This window comes from Canis aureus, chromosome 22, assembly GCF_053574225.1.
Source record: "Canis aureus isolate CA01 chromosome 22, VMU_Caureus_v.1.0, whole genome shotgun sequence".
NCBI lineage: Eukaryota > Metazoa > Chordata > Mammalia > Carnivora > Canidae > Canis > Canis aureus.
In genome coordinates, this window is record NC_135632.1 from 29,239,780 (window position 1) to 29,254,889 (window position 15,110).

The 15,110-nt window shown below is 36.9% G+C and overlaps 1 long non-coding RNA gene and 1 pseudogene across 1 annotated transcript in view; one reads left to right on the forward strand and one right to left on the reverse strand.

The window, feature by feature from the left end:
* Nucleotides 1–5,243: 5,243 nt before the first annotated feature.
* The window catches only part of LOC144293963 (uncharacterized), a 35,025-nt gene continuing 25,158 nt past the window's right edge, over nt 5,244–15,110 (reverse strand). Inside the window, exons 2-4 of the long non-coding RNA XR_013361313.1 lie at nt 14,624–14,805; nt 13,438–13,769; nt 5,244–5,676 (exon numbers count right to left, since the gene is read on the reverse strand). This is a non-coding gene — a long non-coding RNA (uncharacterized LOC144293963). The remainder of the gene's footprint in view (nt 5,677–13,437; nt 13,770–14,623; nt 14,806–15,110) is intronic.
* On the forward strand, nt 6,283–6,860 carry LOC144293962 (chromobox protein homolog 3 pseudogene; annotated as a pseudogene).

Here is a 15,110-nt window from a genome sequence, read left to right on the forward strand (position 1 = left end):
TAAATAAAAATAAAAATAAATAAAAAAATAAAATCTGCTATTGATCTGGGACACCTGGGTGGCTCAGTAGTTGGGCACCTGCCTTCAACCCACAGCGTAATCCTGGAGACCTTGGATCGAGTCTCATATCGGGCTCCCTGCATGGAGCCTGCTTCTCCCTCTGCCTGTGTCTCTGCCTCTCTCTGTGTGTCTCTCATGAATAAATAAATAAATTAATTTTAAAAAAAGATTTGCTATTGATGATAGCCAAAAGAGATATGACCTAACATTTAACATCGTAACCATCGGACATGAAATTATAACATGCAATCTTGGTCATTTGTATTCAGTTTCAACTTGTTCTCTTCCTCTGCCGTGTCTACACTCCTGATATGGACTACAAGAGCCTACTAATCTCTCAAAAAAAAGTTCTCAGAACATCATGGATCTGATTTTTTTCTTTACCAACCATATTTTTTTTTTTTTTTTTTTTTACCAACCATATTTTAAGTGGTTCTGTATGGGGTGAGAATTTCTGGCATTGCTGATCCGTTCTCATTCAAGATGTACAGAAATATAATTGTCTCTGTACCAGACTCTGATAACATGAATTCTCCTAGTCAGTTATTCTTTCTTGGAATTACACATTTAATAACGCTGAGATGGGATCTAGAGAAAAAAACAGTTGGGGAGTCGGATACAGAGGGAGAAAGTGCTTTCGAGTGGATTTGATTAATTCCCTTGTAACTTAGGGTTTTTTTTTAACTTTCCTACAAAAGATAAATTTGCCACAGGATATACCATCACCAACAAAGAAATGCAGGGTAATAGAAAATATTGTCCTGCAGTTATTCTGAATTCTGATTTCATCTAATTAGTTTTCTCATCTGCTTTATAATGTCTTTAATTTAAAGCATATTTAATAATATTTAATATGAATAGACTCTGCAAAGTTCTCATTGAAGTCATCAGCTATTTCCCTGTCCTTGCCCCATCCAGCAGCTCCTTACAACCAGGGTGACCCAGTTTGCCTGGGATATTCCTGGCATAGGACTCTTATCTAGCATAAGTATTAATAATGCATTGTTGCACACTCAGAAGTGTCCTCGTTTAGACAATAAATTTTATGGTCACCCCTCTTATGAGCACACAGTTATGCCTCTCCCAGATCAAGTGTAGATAGAAGCATATTAATATTACTGAGTTCTTGCTTTGATTAAGTAAAGTAGTCACTGGGTTAGACACTATGTAAGTTATTTCAGTTACATCTCAACACTTCCATAGGAGGTAAATAATATTTATTACTAACTCAGAGATGAGGAAAGTAATGTTCACAGAGTATGAAGTGGCCACAAAGCTATATATTGTATGAATGGCTATTCATATATCTTATGAATGGCTAAGTAAGGATCAGATTACAGGTCCAAAGTCAAACCTGGGCTCTTCCTCCTGCACCACATTCCCAATGAAAGGAAAATGGATCAGAATGTCAACATCTACCCCTGTAAAATTTGGAAAATCTGTTAGTGTTTCCTACCAGAAGGCAAAGGCATCAGGCATTCATTGGAATGCAATTTTGGGTGGCTATCTGTGGGGCATAATATGCAAAGAGTTCCATAATTTCTCTGGTCCCATGCCATACCTCTTATCCAGCAGTGGAGTCTATTGCCCCTCCTTTAAACCTGGGCTGGTCCCGTGACTGGCTTTAACCAATAGAATGTAGCAAACTTGACACTGCCAGTTCCATGCCTAGGTCCCTTTGCTTTCATGCTACTTTGAGCCAACATGTAAAGAACTCCAGGGTATCTTGATGGAAAAAGAGACCACATGAAGAGAAAGGCTGGTGGAAGAAAACCAAAGCAACCCAGATGACAGGCATAACCAAGGCTCCCAAAATGTAATTGAGGCTATCTTGGACTTATAGCCTCTCCCAGTTCCAGATAAACACAATTGCATAAGTGAGCTTGACCATCTATCTCTTCCCAGTCCTGCCAGGACTTCTTGATTCATAGAATTATAAGCAATTAATGGGTATTGCTTTAATACCCATTAATTTAATACTCAGATTAGGGGAGGTTTGTGATGCAGCAATAGGTACTTAATAAACAATCTCTTTCTCCACTTCCTTATCTTTATTACTCATCTGCAGACCAGATCTCATCTTTCTGGGTCTTTTAGGAAGCCAGGAAATGATGCCCAGGTACGAAAGTCTGTGCTCTGGAAGCAAAATGGACCAGTAGGTTTATCTCCTGTCAAAATTTCCCAAGCCAGCCTCACCACTTTCCTTTGCCTCAGATAAAATTCTAAGAATTTCCACATTTCTGCTTTATTTTGCTGCACCTCTACCTCATAATTCCAAGGCCACTATCATATCCAATTTGGTTCTTCTCTCAAGGACCCTAAAACTACAATCTTCATATGGCTATTTTTTAGCCTAAGGAAGATCTGCAAATGTTTGTGTATATATATCTGTGTGTATGTACAGTTTTCATTTATATTCCCTAGTTCTCAACTAAGTCAAAATACATTTAATTCCATATATGGTTGATTCATACAACATTAATGTCGAATCTCTTTATATGTCTCCCAGTGCCAACTAGTAATGTACCAATTTCCAATAAGAAGCCCCTTTTATTTCTCTATAAAAATTATTTAATCCAATTTGATTCATTCAGTAGTCACAATATGAATATGGTACATTGACCTGAGAGCTTATTCAGTATTTTTAAGAGATCTCAACTGTTACCAATGGCAACCAGAGAATCAGCTTGACATCTCAGACTATAAAAATCTTACAGCCCATCTCTATGATGAGCCCAGCAGAGAACTGGGAGGTTTATGACATTTTAATCATTGATAATTTTGGTTGTTGCTGATGAGAAGACTTTTTAATGTGAGGAACTTGGAAAGAGTTCCAAGGAGAGTTGCCAAGGTAATTAAAACAGCCTTGTAAATTGGTTTGAAGAATATGCCAGGCTATCAAAACGACCATCAGCCTATCTGACCCTCCCCTCCCTGGCCACTCCATCTATTCATCAGATGTTCTCAGCCTTAATTGAAATTGACAACACAGTGATGACAAAAATGTTCTATGGCACATGTAGCACATGCTATATATCCCACAGAAAATGTGACAATAAATAATGAGATAGATCATTTATGCCCTCCCAACTCCTTAAAGTTTTAGGTAGCTTATGTTAAAAGTGCAATGAAAATAATCCACAAAGTTAATATAAAGCAATAGCCAGGCTTGGACATTTTAAAATGCATAAGAGAGGATGTAAAAGAGTAGAAATTAAGCCCCCCAAAAATTATAAATAAATAAACATAGGCTATATGGATATAAGTATAGCCTTGGCTATATAGCATGGAGGAGAGCTGGCAGGAGAAGAAAGGAAAAATACACTCATGGTGAAATGTCATGGGAAGATGGGAGGAAGAGAAAGTGGAGGCAGAGTACCAAAATATACTGGGGTTCAGTCTCCATAAAGTGTCTGATTTAATCTTCCAGGAATTGATTAAAAAGTTGATTCGCAGAGTCCTAATGACTTACCCAAAATCTCACAACCAGAAAGTATTCAAACTATATGTCCAACCTAAAGCCATATGATTCCAAAGCCAATACTCCTTCCCAAACATTCTCAGTCAACAAGGAATTTATTCAAGGGCACTAAGCAATAGGATAAATACTTGTATGCAAAGCAATTCTTTTATCCATGCAAAGGTGTTCCTTGTGGGTCTATTTTCAGAGGACAAGTATGCTCCAGTGATAAGACATTTGTAAACAATGATTAGAGGAACAGCATACAGAGTAGGCAAAGAAAATTTGAATCCCAGTAGCATCACCTCCTAGCTGTGTGACCTTTAGCAATTTACTACAACTCTTGGGGTTTTAGTTTCCCTGTCAGAGAAGTGAGAACCTTTATGCCTAGTTGATTGAATTGTGAAAGGGTGACATAAAATAACATGATGCAAATTGCTTGGCATAGAGTTCTGAACACAGTAGAACATAATAAATGTAGACTATAATAATCTATTTTATTTTCACCCCAATATCTAGGATTATTAAATTAAGATGGCCAGTGATTTTACCGAGGTATATACAGGTAAAACGACATGTTCTCTGGGATTTTCTTCAAAATGCTTTAAGTAGGAGAGTGAAGGGAATATTATGTGAGAATAGAGAAAACAAAATCAACAAATGGTAATGACTATTGAAATTAGGTGAAACTGGTACAGTGGGTTCATTATACTATCTCTATTTTTGTGTATATTAAAATTTTCCCACAATAAAAGTTTTGAAAAATGTTCATGGTTAGTACCCAGAGGACATATATGTTGGTTGAAAATTGCCAGGACTAAAGACTAAGAAAAAGATAATATTAAATTCTAGGGAAGTCTAGCCTCTTCTCGGAAGGCCTTGCAGATCTGTTCCAGATTTGGAATGAGTACACTCTTAAACCCAAGCTGTGCAGCATGAAATTGAAGGGGTGCCCTTGTCCTTCAAAAGTTTGAAGATAGAAGTTACCAATCTCCAGAGCTAAAACTAATTATTTTCCAAACACCTACTTTCTCCCCATTTGTATCCATTGGCATCATCCGACATTTTTATCCTTTCTATTCCTACTACAGACCCCTCCCCACAACAGACACAACTTTCCTGTCCCTGTAAATACCGTTCTACCTGCCTGGGATTACAGCCAAAGTTTCTAAGGTTGGTCTTCCCCAAAACTCCTGCAAATGATCTTTTCTCCATGCCTTTGAATATTTGAAATGCATTTCTTGAATTAAACGAAATAGCATTTTTTAAAGGCATATGTGTTCTTAAGAAGGAAAACACATTGTTACCCATTTGTATAAGTTAATTGATTGTAAGTTGAGCAGCATGAGAGTTTGGGGTGTGGAAATTGTGGAAAGGAGAATGTGTTCAGAAAGAGGAGGTCATACTGAGAGGCAAATTTCACAGTTTAGTTCTACTATGCTTCCCCAAAAACTGTCTTATGTCTATATCCTGCCTTCCTGTTTCTTACCAAGATTTACCTGTGCATTGTCTCATGATAGCCCACTTTGTTTTTTAAGCTAGATAATAATGACCAACCTATGCCTGGTAAGGTAAAAATGGCTAACACAATATACATGCCAAGATGGGAATCTCCTATGGAGACACTGGGTCCACGGATTAAAAACATAGACCTTAGCATCATAGTACCTAAGAAAAAAATAGAGAGCAAAGAGTTGTATATTTCATTTATCGGTGCCATAAGATAAAATGCTAGACTTTTATTTATGCTATTAAAAATCATCTGTGTATTTGTTTTCTGAAATTAGATTGGACTATAAAGGTACACCCTTCACCAGCTAATTTTACTTCTTCATTTCACCATGTCAATGTGTCACTCTACAGCCACATGTGAACCCACCTTAACAAAGTAGAATTTAATGAATCCAGTTCCCTTTAACATTTTCTCATAAGCATAAGTAGTGACAGGACCAGTATTTCTAAAACCTTGGTAATGAGTTGCAGCCCAGATAGAATATGTCATTATTTCGGTTTCATCCAAATTCTACAATTTATTCAATCATTGTCTTTGGCTCTTTGCATAAGTAGACTGAAGATATTTGTTTCCAATTAAGTTTTTTTATGCAACTTGAAATTACTTTCAGTGTTAGTGATATTTTTCTTTGAGAAATCAACAGCTATATGAGAAAGAAAAAATTTAGATAAACATCATCTTAGATTTCAGCCACACACACACAAAAAAAAAAAACCCGTTTATTACCAACCCAACCCACTCATTCGTTATCCCTCTTTTAGATAGAAGCCATAAAAGATCAAGTCAAAGCATTGTATTAAGAAACACTGTAGCTCAGGGATGCCTGGATGGCTCAGTGATTGAATCTGCCTTCGAAGGGCCCAGGGCGTGTCCCAGGGTCCCAGGATCGAGTCCCACATTTGGCTCCCCTAGAGGAGCCTACTTCCTCCCCTGCCTATGTCTCTACCTCTCTCCCTGTGTCTCTCATGAACAAATAAATAAAATCTTAAAAAAAAAAAAGAAAGAAACATTGGAGCTCGGACTTAGAGCATACATGGCCAGAGACACTACCAACCAGACTTGGAGCAAATCAGAGGCAGTTAATAATACAGCTCTTCAAGTCTACAATAAAAAATGGCATCCAACAAATCAAAAAGCAGACTCTTAACTATAGAGAACAAACTGATGATTAAAGATCACACTTACCTTGATGAGCACTGAGTAATATATGGAATGTTGAATCACTATACTGTACACCTAAAACAGATATAGCACTGTATATTAACTATACTGGAATTAAAGTAATCTTTAAATGGCACCCAATAAAACTACATTGCAAAAAGTGAGAGAGAAACAGAATGGAAAGAGTAAAAACTGGAAGAGACAGAACCTGAAGAATCTTGGTAGAAAAAGCACCGACAGACACTGGTGAATGGGAAGTATTCAGTATTTCCTGAAGCGGAAGGGGACTTACTGACAATGCTGACAATACTTGGGAACCTCAAGAAAATTTAGATTGTCCAGAGTTAATTGATTCACTTATTAATTTATTAATCCTCAAAACCTGATACAAAAGAAGACCTTCATCTGACAGCGAATGCAATGACAGCAAATCAAAGAAAAGAAATGCAGCTGAGAAACTGAAAGGCTTTGCCATAGGTCTTGATCCTGAACAATTAGTGCCACAGACAGCAGTGGTGAATTAATGTTTGCCATTCATGGAAAGATTCAGATGAGGCAGAGCTGATGCTGGCAAAAGAGACAAATATGAAGTGTACTCAAATTGTAATTGCTTTCTATGAAGAGAGATGAACCTGGCATTCTTGTGTGGAAGACAAAGCTCAGTAATTATTTTCATTTATATATATATATATATATATATACAACTTAATATATATATAGTCTGGGTTTTTATGTCTATTAGCATAAGTACATAACGACATTCTAATGAAAATCAAGTTTGATATGTTTTGAAGTATTATTGGGGGAGTAATAGCAGAGTTTTTTGCAATACAGCACTGATTATTTTGTGGATTTTGAGGGGGTTTCTTGTAACCTGCTTTTTTTTTCAAGTTTTTATTTAAATTCCGGGTAGTTAATATACACTATAATATTAGTTTCAGGTGTAGAATTCAGTGACTCATCACTACATACAACACCCAGTGCTCATCACAAGTGCCCTCATTAATACCCATCCCCTATTTCACTTATTCCCCCACCCACCTCCCCTCTGGTAACCCTCGGTTTGTTCTCTATAGTTAACACTCTGTTTCTTGGCTTTCCTCTTTTTCCCCTCATGTTCATTTGCTTCATTTCTTAAATTCCACATATAAGTGAAATTATATGGTATTTGTCTTTCTCTGACTGACTGACTTCTCTTAGCATAATACCCTTTAGTTCTATCCACATTGTTGCAAATGGCAAGATTTCATTCTTTTGATAGCTGAGTAATATTCCATTGGATACATGTACATCTTTAACCATTCATCAGTCAATGGATGTTTGGCCTCTTTCCATGATTTGGCTATTGTTGATAATGATGCTATAAACATCAGGGTGCATGTGCCTTAAATCTGTATTTTTGTATCCTTTGGGTAAATACCTAGTAGTGCAATTGCTGGATCATAGGAAATACTATTTTTAACTTTTTGAAGAAACTACATACTGTTTTCCAGAGTGGTTGTACCAATTTGCATTCCCACCAACAGTGTTAAGAGCTTCTCTTTCTCCACATCCTCCCCAGCTTCTGTTGTTTCCTGTGTTAATTTTAGCCATTCTGACTGGTGTGAGGTGGTATCTCATTGTGGTTTTTGATTTGCATTTCCCTGATGATGAGTGATGTTGAGCATTTTTTCATGTGTTTGTTAGCCATCTGGATGTCTTTTGCAAAAATATCTATTCATGTCTTCTGCCCATTTCTTACCTGGGTTAGTTGTTTTGTAGGTGTTGAGTTTGATAAGTTCTTTATAGATTTTGGAAACTAACCCTTAATCAGATATGTCATTTGCAGTATCTTCTCCCATTCTGAGCATTGCCTTATAGTTTTGTTGATTGTTTCCTTTACTGTGCAGAAGCTTTTATCTTAATGAAATCCCAATAGTTCATTTTTGCTTTTGTTTCCCTTGCCTCAGGAGACGCATCCAGTAAGAAGTTGCTATGGCCAATGTCAAAAAGGTTACTGACTGTGTTCTCCTCTAGGATTTTGACGGATTACTGTCTCACATTTAGGTCTTTCATCCATTTTGAGTTTATTTTTGTGTATGGTATAAGAAAGTGGTCTAGTTTCATTCTTTTGCATATTGCTGTCCAGTTTTCCCAACACTATTTGTTGAAGAGACTTTTCTTTTCTATTGGCTATTCTTTGCTAGATTAGTTGACCAAGGTTCATTTCTGGGTTTTCTGTTCTGTTCCATTGATCTACATGTCTGTTTTTACACCAGTACTATATTGTCTTGATCAATACAGCTTTGTAATATAATTTTAAGTCCAGAATTGTGATGCCTCTAGATTTGCATTCCTTTTTCCAGATGACTTTGGCTATTTGGGGTCTTTTGTGGTTCCATACAAATTTTAGGATCATTTGTTCTAGCTCTATGAAAACTGCTGGTATTTTGATAGGGATTACATGAAATGTGTACATTGCTTTGGGTGGGAATAGACATTTTAAAAATATTTATTCTTCCAATCCATGAGCATAGACTATTTTTCCATTTCTTTGTGTCATCTTCAATTTCTTTCATTAGTGTTTTATAGTTTTAAGAATATAGATCTTTTACCTCTTTCATTAGGTTATTCCTAGGTATCTCATGGTTTTTGATGCAATTGTAAATGGGATCAATTCTTTGATTCCCCTTTCTGCTGCTTCATTATTGGTGTATGGAAATGCAAAAGATTTCTGTATGTTGATTTTTTAACCAGCAATTTAATTGAATTTGTGTATCAGTTGTAGCAATTTTTTGTTGAGCCTTTAAGATTTTTTAAAAGATTTATTTTTCATGAGAGACACAGATAGAGAGTCAGAGACAAAGGCAGAAGGAGAAATAGGCTCACTGCAGAAATTCCGATGTGATCCCAGAACTCTAGGATCACACCCTGAGCCAGAGGCAAACATTCAACCACTGAGCCACCCAGATGTCCCCCTTTTGAATTTTCTACAGAGTATCATGTCATCTGCAAATAGTGAAAGTTTGACTTCTTTGCTGATTTGAATGCCTTTTATTTCTTTCATTGTCTGATTGCTGAGGCTAGGACTTCTAGTAGTATGTTAAATAACAGTGGTGAAAAAAAAATAAATAAAAAAAAAAAAATAACAGTGGTGAGAGTGGACATCCTGTCTTGTTCCTGACCATATAGGAAAAGCTCTCAGTTTTTCCCCATTGAGGAGAATAATAGCTGTGGATTTTTCATATATGGCCTTTGTGATGCTGAGGTATGTTCCCTCTATTCCTACTTTGTTAAGGGTTTTTATCATGAATGGATATTGTACTTTGTCATATGCTTTTTCTGTATCTATTGAAAGGATCAGATGGTTCTTATCCTTTCTTTTATTAATGTGGTATATCCTGTTGATAGATTTGTGAATACTGAACCACCCTTACAGACCAGGAATAAATCCCATTTGATTGTGGTGAATGAGTCTTTTAATGTGCTGTTGGATTCAATTTGTTAGAATTTTTCTGAGAATTTTTGCTTTGATGTTCATCAGGGATATTGGCCTTTAGTTCTCTTTTTTAGTGGAGTATTTGTCCAGTTTTGGGATTAGGGTAATGCTGGCCTCATAGAATGAGTTTGAAAGTTTTCTTTCCATTTCTATTTTTTTAATAGTTTGAGAAAATAGTATTAATTATTCTTTAAATGTTTAGTAGAATTCCCCTGGACTTTTGTCTATTGGGAGATTTTTGAATACTGATTCTATTTCCTTGATGGTTATCGGTGTGTTCAAGCTTTCTATTTCTTCCTGTTTCAGTTTTGGTAATGTATATGTTTCTAGGAACTTAACAATTTCTTCCAGATTGTCCAACTTGTTGCCATACAATCTTTCATAATGTTCTCTCATAATTGTTTGTATTTCTGTGGTGTTTGTTATTTCTCCTCTTTCATTTGTGATTGTATTTACTTCTGCCCTTTCTTTTTTCATTTTGATAAGTCTGGCTAGGGGTTTGTAAATTTTATCAAATTTTTCAAAGAAGAACCAGCTCCTGGTTTCAGTGATCTGTTCTACTGTTTTCTTTGTTTCTATATCATTTATTTCTGCTCTCATCTTTATTGTTTCCCTTCTTCTGTTGACTTTAGGCTTTGTTTGTTGTTCTTTCTCTAGCTCCTTTAGCTGTAAGGTTAGGTTGTGTATTTGAGAATTTTCTTGCTTCTTCAGGTAGGCCTATATTGCTAAATACTTCCCTTTTATGACCACTTTTGCTGCATCCCAAAGCTTTTGGATCATCATGTTTTCCTTTTTTATTGTTTCCATGTGTTGTTCTTTTTTTTATTTCCTCTTTGATTTCCTGGTTGACCCGTTCATTCTTTAGTAGCATCTTGTTTAACCTCCATGTATTTGTGGTCTTTCCAAATTTTTTCCTGTAGTTGACTTCAAGTTTCCTAGCGGTGTGGCCAGAAAATATGCATGATATGATCTCAATCTTTTTGTACTTTTTGAGGCCTTATTTGTGACCTAATAGGTGATCTATTCTGGGGAATGTCCCATGTGCACATGAAGAGAATGTTTATTCTGCTGTTTTAGGATGAAATGTTCCAAATATATCTGTTAAGTTCATCTGGTCCAGTGTGTCATTTAAAGCCCTTGTTTCCTTATTGATTTTCTGCTTAAATGATCTGTCCATTGATGTGAGATGTTGAATTCCTCTCCTATGATTGTATTATTATCAATGATTTCCTTTACGTTTGTTAATATTTGTTTTACATAGTTGGGTGCTCCATGTTGGAGGCACAAATATTCATAATTGTTAGGTCTTCTTGGTGGATAAGTCCCTTTATATATATTATACATATATATATTATATATTATCATATTTATGATGATTCATCTCTTGTTATAGTCTTTGGTTTAAAATCTAGTTTGTCTGGTATGCATAATCTACTCCAGCTTTCTTTTGACTTCCATTTGCATGATAAATATTTCTCTATCCCCTCACTTTCAATCTGTATGTATCTTTACGTCTAAAATTAGTCTCTTATACATAGGAAACAAACTGAGCATTATTGGAGGGGAGGGAAGTGGGGGGACAGGGTAACTTGGTGATGAACATTAAGGAGGACATGTGATATAATGAACACAGGTTATTATATAAGACTGATGAATCACTGACCTCTACCTCTGAAATCAATAATACATTATATGTTAATTTATTGAATTTAAATATATAAAAATAAATAAATAAAATTTGTCTCTTATAAGCAGCATATAGATGGATCCTGTTTGTTTGTTTTTTTAAGATTTTATTTATTTATTCATGAGAGATGGGGGGGGGGGGCGCGAAGAGACAAAGGCAGAGGGAGAAGCAGGCCCCATACAGGGAGCCTGACATGGGACTCGATCCCGGGTCTCCAGGATCACGCCCTGAGCTGAAGGCAGTGCTAAACTGCTGAGCCACCTGGGCTACCCCTTTTTTCTTTTTTTCTTTCTTTTTTTTTTTAAGATTTTATGGGTCCTTTTTTTTATGCATTCTGACACCCTATATCTTTTGATTAGAGCATTTAGTAAATTTACATTCAGAGTAATTATTGATAGATATGTACTTAGTGTCATTATATTACTCGTTTTGTCATTGTTTCTGGAGATTTTTCTCTATTCCCTTCTCATCTTTGTCACCTTTGGTCTTTCTTTCCCCCTCTGAGTCCCCTTTAATATTTCTGCTTTAGTGGTCAAAAACTCCTTTAGTGTTTGTTTGGGAAACTCTTTATCTCTCCTTCTATCCTAAATGATAGCCTTGCTGGATAGATAGAGGATTCTTGGCTTCAGATTTTTCTCATTCAGCACATCGAATATATCATGTCACTTTTTTCTGGCCTGCCAAGGTTCTTTGGAGAAATCCGCAGCTAGCCTTATGGATCTTCCTTTGTAGGTTAAGAACTTCTTTTGTCTTGCTGCTTTTAGGATTTTTTTCTTTATCACTACATATTGCAAAGTTTACTACAATATGTTGTGCTGGTGTCCTGCTTTTGTTAATGTTGATAGGAGTTCTCTGTGTCTCCTGGATTTGTGTATCTGTTTCCTTCCCCAAATTAAAAAAGTTTTCACCAACTGCCTGCAGTGGGCAGTGTTTGCACCTTGGTCAGAGTGTATAGAGTTTTAACTAGGCATGCTCTGGTTGGCTTGTTAAATGAGACCTGATACTACTTACACTAGAACTGAAGCATTGCTGAACTCTATGGTCAATAGACATGGTGCATACAGATGTTCTGCTGGTCTTCTGGGGAGGGGGCCTGCTGCACTGGTCCTCAGGAACATTTGCCCAAGAAAAGCAGTACCAGCAGAGCACAGGGATATGGGACTTGGTGTAAGCAGGTTAGGCAGCCAGTTTTGGCACTGTGCTGTTTACTGAAATTGGTCTGTGCTGAGGGAAGCACAGGGGAGGGAAATGGTGGCAGCCATCTACTTTGTCCCCAGAGAGGGGCTTCCATGCTTGCTGCTTTTAGGGAAGTACTCCCAGAAGAGTAAGTACTTTTCTCCTCTTGCATCTCAGGCATTTTTCAGATGGCTGTTTTCATCTTCTCTGCCCTAGGTTGCTTGTCTGTCTGGAGCACTGCAGTGCACTTTGGGCTCTATCCCAGCTGAGACTGCTGACTTTTAAAATTCCAAACTTTAGAGACGCCCTGTAGCAAGGGTCTCGCTGTGCTGATGCAGGTTTGACCAAGAAGGGCAATTGTACTAAAATGCAGGGACATGGGATTTGGAGTAAAACAGGCTAAACAGTCAGTGTCTGGGTTAGCTGCCTGCCCTCAGCAGGTGTCTCTTGGCTTGTGCTGAGGTGTTGGAGAGGGAATTAAAGACCCCCATCCAGTTCTTTTATCCCTGAAGAAGTGTCTCTGCAAACACCACCTCTCACAGATGTGCTCCAAGAAGAATGAACAGTTTTTCCCCATGTGCCTTAGGCGATCATCACATCACACTGACTGCCCTGGGAATTGCTTGCATGCCTTCTCTCCAGGAGCAGGGCAGCACCCTCAGGGCTCTATCCCAGCCAAGTCCATTGATCTCTAAAACTCCAGTCTTTGAGCACCTCTAGTTGCAAAAACTCATGAAAATCAGCCCCTTTCTTTCTCCCAGCCAATGGCTTTGGGGAAGTGTTCTCCTTGTGCATATCCTGTGTGCTCCACTCTTTTTCACCTTTCTCTGCAACCAAGGCTCCCTCTCCTCTGCAGCACCTGTGTACATTTCTTCCCCAAACCATGTCCCCACACTTCCTACCTTCCTCTGTGTGGACTTTTCTCTTCCTCTAGTTGTGCAGATCACTCTGTCAGTCCTCAGGTTGATTTCTTGGTTATTCGTATTTAACTTCTATATGCCTAAGGACCATTCTGGTTTTTTGGCTATTTGGAGTCGGTTTTTTTTTTTGTTTTTGTTTTTGTTTTTTTTTTTTTTTGTATATATATATATCACATATATAAGTGCATTTATTTTCCTTCATTCCTTTTTCTTTCTTTTCCTTTCTTTTTCTTCCTTTTTAAGCATTCACCAAAACAAAACATTTCATAACCATGGATAGCCCATGTTTCTGGGATGCCATCATTTGGAGCAACCTAAGAAATAAATCACTACAAGTTAGGTTGACATTTTTCCTCAAGCTCTAACCTTTCAAATCAAATAGATGATTCTGTAATTCTCACTGTAATGAGTTGGACAATTTAAATATAATATAAATATAATGTAAATGATTTAAATTGGACAACTTAAAAGCAGTCATGTCAGAATCCATATCCATATCTACATTTAAATAAATGCAAGTTTATTTGAAAAACCCCTTAAAGGAAAATTTTATCACTACCAACAATTTCTCCACCCAAATGAGAAAACTAGAGAAGTTCTAGTGTGTTTTAATTAAGTAAGCAAAATTAATTACATAGACATTTATAAGGTCCTTCCAGTGAACTACTCCTTTACAAGTTGAAATCCCTAGAAGAGACTGACTAAATGGGGCAAAATGGGACTAAAAGGTCATGATTCATGGTATGCCTAAGACTTCATTCATGAAAACCTAATCATAATCAGATGGCCGGAGATGTTGGCAATTGAGGACCTATTGGAATAAATGGGTGAACAGACTTTTGGAATTCAAATTCTTGACCTGCACGTGTTTTCTTTATCCCAACTCATTTCTTACACGTAGGCTCAATCTTCTCAGAATTTGGGTTAATGGTTCAGCAGAAGCCAGGAAAAAACAGTAACTTTGTAGTAATCAGAGTGTTATCCAGCTATATTTTGCTCACTTTATTATAAACAGTAATCAATAAACAGTTTTATATTCAGAAAGAAAAAGAAACAATGTATTCTTTCCTAAAAAATTCTAGAAAAATTATTTGACCTTTCTCTTTTTTCTCACAGATATAACTGAATCCCAGAGGTATTTAGACCTAGTCCCTTAGTCTGCAATTACCTTCATGGCTTGCTTGTGGTTGAAAGCTTTCCACAAATCATTTGGGTCTCTATGCATTGCTCCAGTTACCACGTTAACCTTAGTAACTTGACTGCAGCTAACAGAACTCACATATGTATCTTTCTTGCTGCCAGTCTTTCATGCCCACACCTTATTACTAAAGCAATTCAAAGAACTGTATTCTGAAAAGAAAAAACAAAATTATTTGCATGTTATTGTCCCCTTCTAGATTTCTCACTTCAATTGAATGGGACATGCTTACAGCCCTAACCAGACTGATTATTCCCTTGGGCTACTCCATCTGTATATTGTAGATTCTATTTTTCCATTGATCACCTTTTGATTACAGTTCTTCACTAAACTGTCTATCGCCCTTCCCAGACAAGGCATTTCTTTAAAGCAAGAATCATCTTTCATATGCCTCTAAAACTCTGGTACAATCCCTGGCACACAGGAAACACTCAAAAGTTAGCACTGAGTGAACATA